Genomic DNA, 5,553 nt, shown 5'->3' with positions numbered 1-5,553 from the left:
GCGCTGTGGCGGCCGCCGGGTAGTCCGCCGGGGGCCGGCTCCGGCTTCGGCACTTTCCGGAAGGGCTCGGGCCGCGCAGGCAGCGGGCGCCGCGCATTCCAGAAAGATCTGGAAACGAAGGAAGGCGGTGTCACCAGAGCGCCGCCCCGCGCCGCGCGTCAGTACTGCGGCGGGACCCGGCCCGCCCCTTAAAGGGGCGCGCGCTCTCCCTTGCTCCGTCAGTGCCGCTCATCCGTGCTTCCCACAGCTGGCGTTGGCTTTGCCTTCTCGGAAAAAAAAAAGGTGCCCGCAGCCTGCTTACCCCCACTGCAGGTATGTTGGTTTTACGGGTACCATTTTAGGCATCAACATCAAAACCCTACAAAACAATGCTGGAAAATCACCCTAAGTATTTGCTCCCCTCTGGAAAGAGTAGCTGGATTTAGCGCAGCAGGTGACACTGTTGCACTCTTTTGTTCCACCGGACAGACTGCAAATCAGCGCCGAAGCAATGACTGGATCTGCAGCCCTGCCAGAACTTTGGTTATTGCTCCATGACCAAAGCCGGCTCAGTTCCTGCTGGGACAAAACCAGCCCTGTGACTCAAGGCACCGCAGCACCCCGCTCCTGCAGCAGCGCCTCACGCTCGCTGACAGAAACCGACACACAGCACATGTTCTTGTGTAGCAGTGCAATTTGCCAAGCCAGCCCCAAAGCTGCTGTGCAGTGGAGCCAGCTGTCTGTGCAGGAGAGCTGCACATCTGGCAGCAGCAGGACGGACTGTGCTGCAGTGGGGAACACAGACAGTGCAGTGATAGCGACAAGAAAGTGCCGTGGGCTGCTGTGTTGGCTTTGTCAGGTGTGTGACTGTGTGAGTCAGAGATAAGATTGCAAACGGGTAAGCTGAACTTGTTCATAAAAGTTTTGCTTGCATGCATTAGCGTTACACCATCTGCTCAATCTGCAAGTATGAACAAAATTCATTCACATCAGATTAGCCACAAACATGAGTCCTATCACCCCCATGTTCTGCTCCGTCCACCGACCCGATCCTGTCACTCCAGGTATCTTCCATTAATGCTCTGGTCCTGGAAGCTGGTGATATCCGTCACCCCAGTTCTCAACCTGTACATCACAAAATCTATTTAGCAGGGGCTGAAAAGTAGTTGTAGTAGTAACTGCAGGACCTGAGGGCTTTGTGTGGTGCCAAAGAGTCTACAAGGAGATGTCAGGAACCTGCTAGCCTTTATTTTTCAGAAACAAATCACATATAGGCCTCCCTGTGCTATCATAAATCTGTAAGTTATCAGTACTCCACAGCAATTCTTTTTTCCTTCTCTGACTGAAAATGACTACCTCAAAAATAACAGGAAGACTCCTCCTGAAATGAAAATGGGTAGATTTGTACACACCGTAAGATTTATCCTCCCTTCTGACAAGAATTGCAGATTACTTAAATTTTTCTTGAAAAAGAATCGATGTTTTGGTTAAAGGCTTATATGCTTGGGTCTCCTCATTTCTTAGTTACATTTGGAGGGTTTTAATTCAAGATGTGTAACATCTAGTATCAATAAGACAGCAACACAGATCATTCTGTGAAAAAGGTTAAAGTTTTTCCTTGGATTAGTTTCTTGAATGATATCAAAACAGTGCTCTTTAATTCCTTAAGTATTTAACTTGGTACATGCCGGTTTATAAAAACAACCAAATGACTTAAGAGTATCACTTGTCTAGTATTTCAACTGAAAACACACCATGCAAATGATCACAGACATCACACAAACAAGATATGTGTTAAACAAGATATGTCACAGCTTCTCTGGGCAACCCGTGCCAGTGCCTCACCAGCCTGAGTAAAAACTTTCTGCTTGACATCTAACCTATATCTCCTCCCCTTATCCTATCACTATCAGACTGTGTAAAAACTCAGTCTCCCTCTTGCTTGTAAGCTCCTTTCATGTACCAGAAGGTCACAATGAGGTCTCCCCAGCACCTTCTCTTCTCCAAGCTACACAAGCCCAGTTTCCTCAACCTTTCTCCAGCCCTCCGATGATCTTTGTGACCCTTCTCTGGACCTGCTCCAACAGTTGTGCATCCCTTCTGTGCTGGGGGCCCCAGGCCTGGATGCAGTACTCCAGGTGGGGCCTCACAAGGGCAGAGTAAAGGGGGACAGTTCACCTCCCTCTCCCTGATGGCCACCCGACTTTTGATGTAGCACAGGATACTGTCGGTCCTCTGGGCTGCAAGTGCTGTTGGCTCATGTCCAGCTTTTCATCAGAACCCCCAAGTCCTTCTCTGCAGGACAAAGAACTAGCTAGCCCTAACGTCCTCCTGTCCCATGAAGGATACTGGGGAGTGCCCCATGAAAGAAAGTGTTAAGTGTTATCTTGGTGATATGTTGTCATAAAGCAGTAAATGGGTCCTTTATGGGTTCCCTGTCCTCATTCTGCATGCAAATAATCAGAAGAAATCATAATTGCACTACACTGAGAAGGAAACTCAGATGCCTAGCAAAGTGCTTTTCTTTGGTAAAGAACACTGAAGAATGTTTTCTTCTTGTTTCACCTACAGCAAAAGAGAGATCTTTACCTAACATTTATCTGATGTAATGCCTTGTTAGCTGGTTCCAACAGCTAAGATTAGAAAGACTGTGATCCTTCTTCTGGTGCTTCTTTACGGGGCAAAAAGAAGGCTTAAGAATTAAATGAGGTCACTCCAGTCTCAAGAGAGCTTAGAAATGTTTTCAGTGCTATTAAAATTTCACAGCTTTTCTTTTCCTTTAGTAATACTGAAACAGTTTTTACAGCATGTACATCCAGATCAGTAATCAATAGTCCATCAAGCAGCTGTTCTCCAATAAATTAAAAAAAAAAAAAAAGTTAAGTCTTTGAGTAGCACAATAATGTAAAAACATGAGAATGCTAAAAAAAAAAAAAAAAAAAAAAAAAAAAAGGGGGCAGCATTCAGGTTTGTTTGTTGTTTGCTTTTTTCAATCTAGTCCACGTAGCAAGCAGGAGGGGACAGCTGCAATTTGAAGATGCTCAACTGTGCCCTGTATTGTGTCAGTACCAACAGTGCCTGGCATGCTGACTAAGCCTGCTTTCTTCAGTTCTTTGCACTTTACTTCCCCACAAGCTTAAGTTTGTGGTAATCTTCTTCAAAAGACAATCCAGCCAAGCAAAAATCACGCACACCACCGTACTTTGGATTTCCTATCCTGCATCAAGTGTGTAAGAAAGCATCCCAAGTCCCTGAGCTTCAATAATGCATAATGCTACTTTGTTAAATAGCCTTCTGAAGAAATTAATCTTGAATGCTATTTGTGGAATGTTTCTAAATTTTAAGTCACAAGCACATACACATGTAAGCCATCTGGAAATATTTCTAGAAGGCAGAAAGGAGATTTGAAGAACTATAAACACTTATGTATCTCATGCATGTTTTACTTTTTCCACTCAAACAAGAAAAAGAAAACAGCAACTTCAAACTCTTTACATATGAAGGGATTGCAATTGAAAAAGGACAGCTGAGGAATTTGCATGCAATCCCAGGGGATCAATCCAAACTTAAGGACTGACAACATTCTTCCCATTCTGGGAAGCAACACCAGGAAAGCTCATGGCACAAACATTGCCCGTGGCACAGAACCCAGGCTTTTGTTTAAATTATGAAAACATAATCAAAGAAATTGTGAAATGGATAACTTAAGAAATACACAAATAAAGCAGATTTCTAAATGAAACAATATGAACTTATTTTCTGTTCAGATACGAATACATTTGATATAATTTTTCAAATCTCATTATCAACACTTTATATTTCAGGATCAAGATTCCCTGCAATTCCCTGAGTGCTGACCTCTACGTCCCAGTGAGAATCCATCCACGTTAAGGAACTTCCCTCTTGAAGTGAACAAATGTGCAAGGTAAGACAGCATAGGTCAAAAGTACAATTTGCATTTTGAGCCATAACTTAACTTGGTTTCTTTCTTTTTTGCTTCCATTTGTACAAAACTTGACTCAAAATCTTTCAACTATTCATAAACGTTTCTAGCTTTATGTATGGCAAGAAATAAGTTTACAGGGCCATTACTTAGCTACATTAACAGCACACACTCCAATAACGTATGGCATATTCTACTATGTAGGAGCTCTGTCAGGCAGTTGCGCAGTAACAATAGCAAGCAAGTAATGCAAAGGAAAGTGTCAAGATTGAAGGCAGACACACTTGAGGGACACAACACAAGAACTTCCCATGTTAGAATAAAAACGGCTCTAATTTCACTTGTGGGATTACCTATAAACATTTTTGAGATTAGAATCCATGCTAGTGCCATCTTAACTGCTAAAATGCAATTGGGATTTTTTTTTAAACAAAGAACAGAAACATTGGTACCTGAATCTAAGAGTTTCAGTATATATCTTAATAATTCCGTCAGTTAGCACCAGAAGCACTGTGTTCTGAACAAAACTTTGAAAGTTTTGACTGCAGTTCTGAGCGGTTACTTACATGCACTTCACAGAGTTGTTAATCACAGAAGTGAAAAAGTCAGACTTCATTACCTTCAACGATAAGCTATACAGAAAACCATGCTCACTTTTAAATATGCCAATCACGAAATGTTATCAACACACTACCATGAATTACCAACCATGCTGACAGAAAGAATTGCACAGTTCTTGGCCGGATCTAGTGAGTTTATGAAGCAGAACCAAGAAGTTAGTTATTTACCATTTTATCCACTTAACCACTTTGAACATGAAAATCTGTTTGTACCTGTCTTTGAAAGCATAGTTTGGAGCCTCTGTTAGAAAACAGCATATAACATTTACCAAATTGCCATGCCAGAACTGAAAAAATCCTACAGAAAAAGAAATGGATTCTTAACATAAGCATCCACAGTTAGTATTACATGGAGTTTTTTATAAAGCATTCCTTTTACTGTTTCTACTTATATGAGGTATAACAAAGGTTAGAAATACTACTTTTCAGGTCTTCTATTTCTCAGGCATTTGGTGCTAGAAATCTGGACTTATTCTGATGTGTACCAACAAATGCAAGCATTCAGTGTTAGCACAAGAAACTATAAATGCAAATGCTGAGGAATGGGAAACACTTTCAGCTTCCTTACTTCCATAAATTTTCATCAACTTCTATACCTCTCAAAGAGTAGAGATACCTGCATCAACTGCAGTCTGGATACAGAAAAAACTGTCAAGAGAAACCACTGAGCATCCAACTCTTTAACCCGTGTCCTTTTCTAGAAGGAGCCTGGCTATACCGGTTAGCTTCCATAGGGGGTGCTCCGACTCCATACTAAAACAATAACTAACTGGTTCATACGCACCATAAACTTTGCAGGGTTTTTGTGGTGATATTCTTTTTCTAAATCAAAAAGAGGATTCCTCTGGATGCTAATGTAAATGCACTAAGTTAAATGGTGCCGAGAAGCTAACGCAGGAGGGAAATCTTACGTGAACCATGAGAAAAGCATATGCTTTTTGCCATCACTGCCCTTGCTCCGTGCCTGGCTCCCACCTGTGCTGGTGGGCAGTGGTGAGCAGCAGTGAGACT

At 42.4% G+C, this 5,553-nt stretch overlaps 1 long non-coding RNA gene across 1 annotated transcript in view; it reads left to right on the top strand.

Annotated features, from left to right (window-relative positions):
- The first annotated feature begins 189 nt into the window (after window positions 1-189).
- The window catches only part of LOC125691575 (uncharacterized), a 46,807-nt gene continuing 41,443 nt past the window's right edge, over window positions 190-5,553 (top strand). The window contains exons 1-2 of the long non-coding RNA XR_007376170.1: window positions 190-312; window positions 3,804-3,904. This is a non-coding gene — a long non-coding RNA (uncharacterized LOC125691575). The remainder of the gene's footprint in view (window positions 313-3,803; window positions 3,905-5,553) is intronic.

The sequence above is a fragment of the Lagopus muta genome, chromosome 4 (genome assembly GCF_023343835.1).
Source record: "Lagopus muta isolate bLagMut1 chromosome 4, bLagMut1 primary, whole genome shotgun sequence".
NCBI classification, from domain to species: domain Eukaryota; kingdom Metazoa; phylum Chordata; class Aves; order Galliformes; family Phasianidae; genus Lagopus; species Lagopus muta.
The sequence above is the reverse complement of the archived record's forward strand: the minus strand, read 5'-3'. Positions and strand labels throughout refer to the sequence as shown.